An 11,850-nucleotide genomic window follows, 5' to 3' on the forward strand; every position below is an offset into this window, starting at 1 on the left:
GAAGAATTGGAGGAAAAATGTGAAAAATAGATTTGAGTCACTTCAGAGAGGCCAGGACTGTGTGATATTGGAGGAGTTGACAAGCCAATCTCCAATCCATCTAACAGCTCTACACAGATCCTGTCTGATGGTGTGATGTCCCCCCTTCTGTCTATGCTGTCACACGGCACAAGAAGGCATAAAAGGTATTAAAAAAGACTTTATAATCATGAAATAAGTCGCCAATCCACTTTTATAATTAAAAAGAATGTAAAAGAATAAAGACAGTTGAGTTTTAACCTAAGCCATAGCAATACTTTCTGCTATGGCTTTGAGTTATACTGTTTCCACTTCTTCTTCACTAACTATTTACTTTTTTAATGAGGTAGATATTAAGCTGCTTCCACATCATTTGCTGCTGAATTTTCTTCAAAATGACTATCAGAAATCTTTAAAAAAAAAAAGTAATACAAAGTTTTATAATGGTTGTCACTTACTTGTGCTCTCATAATGAGCCAGCATGAGTAAAGAAACTGTGGCTGTCAGTGTGTGTGACAGAGAATGAGGGAAACCAACCAGACGGCAGAGGTAGTGATGGCAGATTGAGGATGAAGAGAAGAGACGCTGCTCTCCCCGAAGGCTGCGAGGAGAAAAGGCTCATTCTTCTTCTGCTCATCCGAAATCTCAAGTCACAGAGACAAAGATGTGGAGCTCAATTCAAAATTCAGAGTCTGAAGACTTTCCCCTCTAGAAAATAATAGAGCGGTGCCAGCACAGGACATGAGCAATCATCGGCCTTAGACTGAGTCTGACTGTCCCGAGAGAAGAAGGGTGCGAGTAAAGGCTCAAAGTTCAGCACATGAAACATAGATGTGCTCTGGCTTCACACGTTTGGCTGTAGAGAGATAAAACAGCATACACAATGGAGTCAAAAATGGCTGTGAAAAAGGCTTGTCCAGGCAGACAGTAAAAGCAGCCACAAGCTACAAATAATTCACAAGCATCGGGGACCGTTTCTACTTGGATATACATATGTTGTGTCTATAGAAACGATCTACATGTGTTTTCAAAGTGACAAAAGCGGATCAGTGACAGTGAGAGAAAGCAGGAGCTTGACAGTGTGTCCACTGTCAGGCAGGCAGACCAAAGCATGACTCTGATCAATGTTTCTCTAAGAAAAATGAATAATTCATCTCTAATCAAAAGCCTTGCGAAGACATACGAAGCAGCAGCCCCATGCAAACAGTTTAAGAGTAAATCTCCAGGCCACATCATGAATTCGTAACATTTCCTTGTCCTTTCACCATAAAGTGTGCTGAACAGCAAGAAGAGCTGAAGGTGCACCGATCAGACTAAGGCAGTGTGACAGGTGAGCATTGAACACACACTAGTTCATGTGCACATTAAAACATCCCTCATGCAGAGACACTGCATGCAATAGACTTTGATCTGTGCTGACAAACCCTTTTGTGTCTGAGCATGCAGCACGCCTCCACAAATCAGAATGGACTGAGTGTTCAACATATTTGACGAGCCAAATATAGCACCTATAATGCCCCAAACAACAGAAGAAAAAACTTGCCACAACTGTGTGTGAGTTCAAAGTGAAGATCCTCGGCACACAACTTGTGATCAAACAGCTCTGACAGGCAAACTCAGTTTGTATGTTTCCAAAGAAAAGCCGCAGAGCAAGAGGAGGAAACCACAGTCTGTTAGGCACAATCTCATCCCGCCCATCTGCCATGCTCACACATGGACTCATACAGCTGCTCTTTTATTAGTTCAAATGACGCAGAAACACAACACAGACTGTCTTCAGGCAGTGCCAGGCTTTTTAAAAGTGAGAGGGAAAGGGCACCTAACAATATAGTGTACACTCGCAGGGGCATCACAAAGACGTCCTGTTCTGGAACATGAATATAGCACTTGCACATTAATATGCAAGGAAAAAATGACTTCAGTGAAGAGAATGAAGACTCAAATTAGAAGTACATCTGATCAGAAAATTGCACCAATTTCAAACAATTACTCATTAGTGAAGGAACATGCCTCTGAGCTGCACATCACAAATGAACTGTGTCATCACAACAGGCCACCTGACCAGGTCAAGCTTTTATCATCAAGATTACATCAGCAATAAAGAGAGCGCAGAGCTTCAGGTGTACAGCCCGTCACAGTGATCAGACACATCAACGAGTGACACTACAACTCAAAGAGACAATGTTGAAGACTAAACACACAGTAGAGCCGCATTACATACTTAAGGAAACACACTTTTCACATTCTGACACTGCCTCTCTCTCTTTTCTAGATTAGCGATGCAGGAAAACCTGTCTTAAATCTATATGGTAAAACAAGTTTTACAACAGACACATTTCGACTGTTAAAGAAATAATCTAAATGATTGTGTTTAGAAGATTATGCAATGTATTGGTTTATTTGGTCAGGAGGGTGCATGTTAATGAACATACATGGGACTCATGCATGTAAACACGCCTCGCTAGATTATAGCCATAGCCTAATTTCCATCCGTTGTCCTCCACTCACCCTCTCAAACACATCTCACTCATGCTGGCATGTTTTTGGAGGCAAACCTACACAGACGTGGGAGAACATGCAAACCACACAGGTCAAAAATATCAGAGGATCCACACTAAGTTCTTTATTTACATAGTGCTGCATGGAAAAGAAAATGTTTTCATGATTTATGCTCAGCTGTAAGAAGACATAAACAGTGAGTTTGAGCTGGGCACATCATCAATGGGCTTCTGATCTGAAGGCGCATAGCGGCATGCATCTCAACTCAACTGGATACTTCAAATAGGTTCATAAGGTTCACAGACTAATTCCTTAATGAGGCAGTGTGTTGGGAGAGCCGTACGATAAACAGAAGCACCCCAGCTGCTGCCATGGATGTAAATCTCATGTGCGGGAGGAGCAAGTTTACTTTTTCTCCAATAATCACATCAGTCTTGATCATTGAGGGCAACCAGAGAACAGTGAATGGTTCAGATCTTGGGTCAATCCAACACAGCATGGACTTAGAGTGATTGGGCTGAACTCGGCGCCTCACGCTCTCCAGCTGCGTTTAGTGCATCAAACCACAGCACGTAAACTTCTCATTAAGAGCATAATAGCAGTCATTACAAGCGTTGGGCCGCTGACAAAAGATTACGCTTTTGATTGACAAGCGCTTAAAAATCAATTAATAGAGGCAAGTTATTGTGTATAAGCTACCGTGCTGTTTCAAAGTCTCAAACATTTTTTAAAAGGTACATCATGCACCATTAAAAAGTTTAAATGTTAAAAATTCATACTCAGTTCACAGTGCACGCGAGTATAAGCATTACAATTTGAACAAAGACAGAAATATGAACTGCTAGAGTCATGCAAGAATCCCATGCATTTCATGTTTGTATAAGTGTAAGGCTACCCGGTTTTACACACAATAAGATGTTATGTTGTATTACCAAAATAATCACAGTTGCGACCTTTCAAATTGTAATCTCTTTGACTGTGATTAAATGCACTGCTGTTTTGGAGTCTGGACTCTCTGTTGTGCACAAATCTGGCATCAAAAATCTGGCACACAATAGAGAGAGATTCTTCGAACTATATGTGAGTCACTTACCAACACTTGCTAGTCATTTGCTAGTCTATCTCTATGTATTTTTCTTAAATCATTTTGACAGCTCTATAGAAACTTCAATCTTGCAAGAAACAGCACATAAAAAAATATCAAAAAGCCCACTTCTGCAGCACAACATACGGCCTGCTGTGTATTAATTATATGAGTGTAATAGGATCTAAGTCTGATGATTACAGAGGTTTTTAAAGGCCCTCAGAGTCTCTAAAACACAGCCGTTTCATTTGGTTTTGCCGGTTAAGTGTTATACAATGTGCCTGCCACGTGTAGCTGGTACTGCTATTACCATGTAACAAATACTAGTCCTACTGTGTTTTCACCCAATAAATAAAAAATACAATTTATTAAAATACAATCATTTATTTCATTAAGGGTGATTTTCGTTTTTTTGTAAAATACCTCAAAAACATGTGTCCTGCTTGTGTTTTCTCAGACCTGACTCGTATATTTGCCTGCGGGACATCACCTGCTCGTTTCCATGGAGATGTGGCTTCTTTGCTCTACTTACAGGTATCCAAAATCCAAAAGCTTTATTGTGATAACTCTCTGCAAATGTAGCATTGTTTGTGTCTAGTAGTTGCTCATGTGAACATCCAACCTGGAATATTCTGCCGTGTGATTTAAATAAGACTCCTCTTCTCGTCATGTAGCAATTTGTAAATGTCCAAGTAAAATGCACCACCAAGAAAATTGGCCAATGCTTTTTAATAAGGGTACATGAATTAATGCATAATTCATGATGAATCAATGCATTAATGACTTCATCAGTTCATGAGTTTCATGAATAAATACTCATGAATTAACACAATTAAGGCAATGAACTCATTAATGATCTTATGTAATTAGTCATGATCACGATGAATTCTGCGTGCAGAAGAAACAGACGGGAACAAGGACTAAATTGGTAAAAACCTGCAAAATGAAACGTATCACTATTCATCGTGACTTCATTATGAATGTGCCCCTTAAACTAAAGCATTGCAGCTTTGATAATTTTGATAAATATTAAGCTATGTTTTTAGAGAGCAATTACAAACAAAAGAGCTAAAAATAGCATTGCTGTAAGTTGGTCCTTGTCCCCGTTTCTATCTTCAGCACAAACAAATTCATCATGATCATAATTACTCATGATTATCAATGAGTTCATTGCCTTAATTACCTGTGTAAATTCAAGATTATTTGTTCATGAAAACTCACATTAATCCATGATGTATTCATGCATGAAGTCACGATAAATTAATGCCTTAATTAATGTACTCTTTTATAAAGCGTAAACGAAAATTGCACCGTGCTAATACTGTGGATGATACAAACATTTTTAATTATTAAAACTAGGTTTGTAGAATTAGGATGCAGTGCGCAGAAGTCGCTCAATTATTTATGTATCCAAACATATTAGGATTGGAAATACTTGTTCAGATCAGTGCTTCCTGTCTAAGTTGAGAGGATCTTTCAGAAAATATTCAGGACACACAGTGATGCACCAGGTAATTGTGTTTAAAGAACTATCAGAATATTTGAACAAGTGTGCAGCTGTACGCACCAAAGAAACAACGCGATATGTCAAATAAATAACTTTACGCAGCACAATGCGATTTCTTGTGGTAATTGGGGTTAATAAATTTGCATAGCAACAATAACAGTGGTAATTATTTTAAGAAAGAACAACAACTGCCGCCTTCTCTGTACAGCCCTGTGTATGAAACATGAAATCTCAGGTCAGGTCCTGATGCCACCAGCAGAGTACCTCACAATGAGAGCACATAGGCGGAAGGCTCGATATGCATTTTATAAAGCAATCCCTGCCATGATCCATATTGAGAGCGCAGTTTTCATGCCTGGCATGTCAGCACTCGTGCCAACAACAGAGAAAATATATAAAGGGAAATAAGCCAGAAAGTGGGACAACTGTATAAAATGATAAACTACCAGTCAACTATCCAATAAATGACTTAACCTTGCAAACTATTTAAAGACACTGAAGCAATTTAACTCCATTGTGTAAATTAGACACTTGACGGGCAATCAATCAGCACCAGTGAGATGGCTGCAGTGTTTGGAGCAATCAGAATAGAGTCTATCTCTTAAAGAAGTTGCTCTGCCCACCTCCACCCGAGAGATTCCTTATCTTCCCTCTCAGCGCTTACGTAACCTCATGGCCATCTAATCATGCATTCCCTCATCCGGAACATATAAAATATGCAGCATCCAAAGCACAAAAAAATACTTCACTTCTCCAGCTTCCTGTTTGTCCCTCATCACCAGTGACATCTCCAAGGATGCCGCAAAGGCACATTAATGATGTTAACTGAACAAAACTGTTCCAACTTATCCAAGATATATATAAAAAGGCAATTTTCAGTCCACTAAAACGCTGCTTAAATAGGGTAAAGAAATCTTGTCTGGAAGGAAGTTAATTAACTTTTTAAATACAGCTTTTGTTTATTTGAAGTAAATACGGCTGCAAAAACTCAGGGAAGATAAGCAGTAAATTAGATTGCTCGATATACGATACTGCTTTGGCTTTGATCTGTTGCTTTTCTTCTTAAAAGGATGGTGTTATGAAGTGTAGCTCAATTAGACCCATAAACGGACCTGTAATAAAAATCCAAAGTGGGCAATGCATCATTACTTCGCTGTCATAAAATGGGGAATCCTGTGGCATTAACTATCCTGCTGGGATTGAGGCATTTTAGACCTCACTGATTTATGACCATCATAAAAATAATGGAAAACAAAATACATTATTTTCTTGAAAACTTTATGCCATAAGTAAAAAAAATGAGCGAGCAATGCATCACTTTTGTTTTCCTTGTACTATAGTAACTGTCCTTGAATACTGCTATAAATGTATTTCCAGTAAGCACCTAAACTTCCAGCTTCTGTTTGACATGGAACAGTAATCACTTATCATAAACAATACTGCAGTAAGCACTTTACCTTTGTACCTTTCTGTAAACGTGATACTGATATAGGTCATCCATACATCACCAGATAACCACCTGCTTTTGATAATATAATCTTAAAGCTTAGAGACCATTTTAGGCTCTGCAAAAGGTTCAGCCAAAATGAACACACTAGATTTGGATTACAGTATTTGATAAAAGAGCACGGGGTTACGATCTCCCAGCTGGTCATCTTCATACTTGTCAGCATGAGCCGATAGCTACGTGAGGGCACCATCTCTCTCTCTCCTCTCTGTTCAGCTCTGCACTGTCCTCTGTCTGTGCCCTCCTCCTGCTGACAGCGGATGTGTCCTTTGCTTTACAGCCCTCATAAATACCCAGGAGATGAAAACAATGAGTCCGACATTGGCAGCTCTGAGCTACTGTAATGTCACTATTGAGCAGGGCTGACAGTTTTATGTGCCGCAAAAAGGATCAAAATGAGAAGGTAAGTGTAGGCGCGGTAATGGACACGGCTAACAGGGCCCGATTCAACAATGCACTGTGAGGGCTGCGAAGACCTGTCAGCAGGCATTTCATTACTGACACATAAATCTGTTCAATTGGGAGAATAAATGGCACCGTGGGCACCATTAAGTGCTGTTGTATAATTGCTGTAGCGCCAGTACAGTGCTCGTCCTTTTGATTTTAAAACAGCGAGCGAGACAAGCGGATGCAGCGAAACACACTAACAGCCAGGGCACTTATTCTGCACTAAACATTTAATTTTATGTAAATTGGATGAGCCACATATGAACAATTAAAGACTGAATACCCATCAAGAACGTACAAGACCTCAGCAGATTATTATTAGCCACTGGAGGTTCTCAACTAATAGGTCGGGATACAAAAGTGAGTCACAGAACCATTTCAATGGATTGCGGGTCTTTGAAGGGGAACAAATATGTACAGTAAGCTATGGATAATGGCAAGCTAGTGAGGAAATACAGTTGATGGGGTTGCTGCAAATTTAGGTTCAGCATTACAATTACAGTAAATTACAGTGCCCAAAGAATGAGATTAGCGGAACGTCCTGAATGACCAGGTTATTCCATCAATGGATCTCTTCTTCCCTGATGGCGCAGGCATATCCAAAGATGACAATGCCGGGATTCATCGGGCTCACATTGTGAAAGAGTGGATCAGGGAGCATGAGACATTTCACACATGGATTGTCCACTAGAGTCCTTAACCCCATTGAGAATCTGTGGGATGTGCTGGAGAGGGCTTTGCACAGTGGTCACACTCTCCTATCATCAATACAATACAAGAGCTTAGTGGAGAATGAATGCAACACTGGATCTTTTGACTTTGCAGAAGCTTATTAAAACGAATGTGTGCTGTAATCAACCCGAAAGGCGGTTCAACCAAGTAGTAGAGTGTGTGACTTTATATTGGCATTTCAAAGTTATGCCTCGCCATCCTAAGGTACTGCTAACTCACAGCAGTAGAGAATTACTGCATAATGGCAAGTCATCAGAAAACTCAGTCAGACCTCCGATAAGACCCTCATGTAAGGGAAGTTATTTAGCACCCACACACTGATTGGTCTTCCCGTAGGTAGCGTAAACGGAAAAAAAAAAAGAAAAATTAAAACACAGTGCACTTTGCTGTTCGACTAGAAGAGTATCCGATCAAGGCAATAGTGTGTGGGATGAAGATTAGAAGGAAAATTCCACTGTTCAAATAAAACATACATACTTCGTAATATAACATCAGCTTAAACACAAGTGCCCATAATGTAGACATCAGCATGAAGCAAAGCAAGCTCACTGTGCCTGGAGATCTGATATTTTACAATACCTTGACACACATTGAGTCACAAGCCAGTCTCCGAAAGATTAATGGACAGCTTGACATTCCATAACGCTGGTCATTTAGGCCATGTAAAACAAACCAGCAATGTCTAAAATGAGTCCAAGTGTTAGGATGCAAAAAAGACAAATACAAGGCTTCTGGTTGGACCAAAAAAGACGTTAATTGGGTTGGTTTTGCGCCGGAGTGTTGCACAATATTCCCAAAGCATTGTACAAATTCAACAATTGTATCTGTCAGATTTTGTTTACCGTGAATTGATGTGAATTGGCACAGAAAGCTTAGCACACTCCGCTCCTCCAGCACTCAGAGATTAACAGCAGCTTTACCCAAGTAATGCCAAAATGTTCTTTTGATTTATAATAAACGGGTTTAATAATGAAGACCAAAATGCCCTCAAGAAGGAGCCGCTTTTAATGCACAAAAGAAATTAATTTTCAAGTGGAAGACAATGCCGCTAGCTGTGCCAAGACACTTAGAAGTGACAAAGGCGTCAGACAGCGAGCCTCTCATGGTGAAGAAGATTACAGCGGGGATCGATCACAGCCTGCTACACCACGTTTAGATCATTAAAACCTAATTGAGAAGTGGCAACAGAAACATACTCTCTCGGCTTGTCTGTCCGTGTGCTCACATGAAGACGCACCAGTTTGACACAAGGCTACATAAACGTGCTACTACAATGAGTGAGGTAATGAGAAAACGTGTCATTCGGAGCTACAGGACATATTGATTGGACCACACCGGACTTGAAGGCAACAGGACTGGACAAAAGTAAAGCGGACACAAGGAACAATGAGATAACCAACTATGAACACATACAGTGAAGCTTAATGGGCAAAATTATGAAGCCAAAAGGTCGGCGTTTACGATCCTAGCTCCCACCAGAGTCATTGTGTCCTCGGGCAAGACACTTCACCTACCTTGCCTCAGGTTTCAGCGTACACTGGTGTTTGAATAAGTGAGTGCTAGCTGGAAAAGCTTTTATGAGTGTCCTGTGGAGGTGCAGTAAGTACATTCACTATTTAGCTCATTTTGTAGAGCTAAGTAATGGTAATAGCAATAGCATGATAAGTAACAATAGCAACCTTATTAACATATTATTACCATGTTTCCTGGTAATTAACAGTCTATACTGGGTAAAGGTTGAGGTAGGGATTGTTATCAGTCTTATAACAATTAAATACATTAGGTGTGTGACCCAAATGTAATTACCACACCATAACTTGCTGTTTTTTGTAGTAACATACTGTATTGTCACACTTTCTGGTCCCATGTTATTTCAATCCTATTACCATGGTGTTACAGTGCTGTAAAGTTCACCCATTGTGCTGTAAAGTAAAGTGCAACCCACATGTACAGATCAACTACAAAAGCTCGATCTACCGTGTGTCCTCCTCCTGCTTTTTCTGATACGATCCCTGCTATTTCTACTCCCATGAAAGCTAAAAATATAAAAGATGGACTGAACAGTGAATCGATTCTCAGCCGGACCAGAATGCGGTACGTGTGGGCGCTAGAGATGCTTACCCAGGATGAGAACTTGGCTGTTGCGCCTTCAACATCTGCCCAGCGGTGCTCTCCTCACTGCTGTCGGCTTGGTCTTGGGACGCCGCAAAATCCTCGGTGATCGCTCTTCCTCTACTTCTTCTTCACCCAGCAGCTTTAGCGGTGGCACAGACACAGGCAGTGGTAGCAGCAGCTGGACGGGGCAGCATTCACGAGCCTTCCCTCCCCCCTGCCGCGCGCCTCCGTGGATGATGATATATTGTCTTTTAGATGATGCCTCTTTTGTGTGAAGCAGGCTGCGGTGGAGTCTCCTCGCGCAGGATGAAGCCAGCTCGCAGCGGCGTTGACAGGCGGCTCGGACTGACTGCGCTCCTGTTATTGGGTCGCATGTGCATGGGAGCTCAGGCATTTGTGTGTGGGATGTGGAGCGTACAGTGTGTGTGTATGAAAGAGGATCCGCTGCTGTTCAGAGGGGCTCGGCTGCACTGTTGCTGTGTGCTCTCTCCCTCTCTCTCTCCATTCCTCTCGCTCCGTCTCTCTCGCTTTTGTGCTGCATTCAAGTCTAGTGAAGGGAAAGCGAAAACGGGTGCACTTCTTAGTACTTCTTTCATCCCTGTAGGAAGTGGAAGCAGACATTAAGCTTTTTACGGCATCACACATGCTGGCAAAACAAAGAAGACAAACCCTGACAGGCATTTTAAAATATTAGTAGCACAAGCAAGTTCCTTAAGTAATATATGTAACACTAAAACATCACAATATTATCAGAAATCATTGTCTTAATGCACGAAACATAATGTAAGAGAATATACTCACCCCCACAGCGCAGAGCCCTGATGTCAGCTGTTGAATTTGGAAATGTTTGGTATACTTCCGCAGAGTGCCAAAACAATGACTTAATTGAAATTTACTGCACACGCTATATACTAAATAAAAAAGTTAAACGTTGATTGAAAGCACAACCGTGTACCTGATGGCATTTATGAAATATCACCCATGTTGGCTCAGTTTGAAGTCAGACGTTGAGCAGCTGAGGCGTCTGATGGGGCCCGAGCGTCGGCTGTGCTTTACACCTGTTCAAGCACATGCTTTTGTCCTTGTCATTTGTCAAAATAATGAGTTGGAGTTTAGAAACAGATGGCTAGATGCACAAATATTCCTCCATTGACCAAGAGCACATTCAGACGACATTGATGATGGCTTTTTTTTCCTCCTCTGTTTTGTGAAAGCTTCTTGTCTCAACACATTTCCCACATCAAGCAACAGATTCATCTTAAATTCAGAACCGGGTGATAGTTTCTGCAAAGTAAGTGAAAGTTGCCCTCTACGATTATTGTACAAGGCCAAAGTGAGGCATTGAATATCAAAAAGGTCCTGCCCTTTAAATCTCACCAGGCCATGTGCCAAAAACTTATGTCCATTGCTTCCGTTTAAGGTCGTTACAAATCCTCAAACACACCCTGAGCCAGCTATTTTTATTTCAACAAAACTGAAGCTTTAGCTGTCGATCATGCCCAATGTTGACTTACTAATAATTATTCTGCAAGTAAAAAGGACTTCCCAATGGGACGTCTACAACTTGCTCATGTTTTAATAAAATGCCGGTCTCCATTTTAGATTTGAATGGTTTAGATGCAGACACCAGGGGAAGACTCGCACGGTGCCTCTGGGCGTCTTCACACATTTTACTACACACACTTTTAATAAGAGAGTGAATAGCGAAGCCGCGGGCGATGCAGGAAAGCCATATTCGGGTTCAAATGGAGATTGTGTCCCGCTCCATAATCTGTTGTCCTTAAGAAACATTGTCCCACTACAACCTCCACAAGAGCAGGCCCGCCAGTGTCACTTTGATTTTAAACTGCCACAGGCCAAATGCAAATAGACAGCACTCACACATAGAGTCTTCATTGCTGTTACTGGGTGTGTAGGGCAGTGACCTTTGTGAACGTCCTT

General features: G+C 41.1%; 1 protein-coding gene across 1 annotated transcript in view; it reads right to left on the reverse strand.

Annotated features, from left to right (window-relative positions):
- lingo3a (leucine rich repeat and Ig domain containing 3a) overlaps positions 1-10,412 on the reverse strand; it is a 28,689-nt gene extending 18,277 nt beyond the window's left edge. Inside the window, exon 1 of the mRNA XM_079574506.1 lies at positions 9,916-10,412. The gene's annotated coding sequence lies outside the window, so the exon portion shown is untranslated. The remainder of the gene's footprint in view (positions 1-9,915) is intronic.
- Positions 10,413-11,850: the final 1,438 nt, after the last annotated feature.

The sequence above is a fragment of the Gobius niger genome (assembly GCF_951799975.1).
Source record: "Gobius niger genome assembly, chromosome: 17".
Classification (NCBI taxonomy): Eukaryota; Metazoa; Chordata; class Actinopteri; order Gobiiformes; family Gobiidae; genus Gobius; species Gobius niger.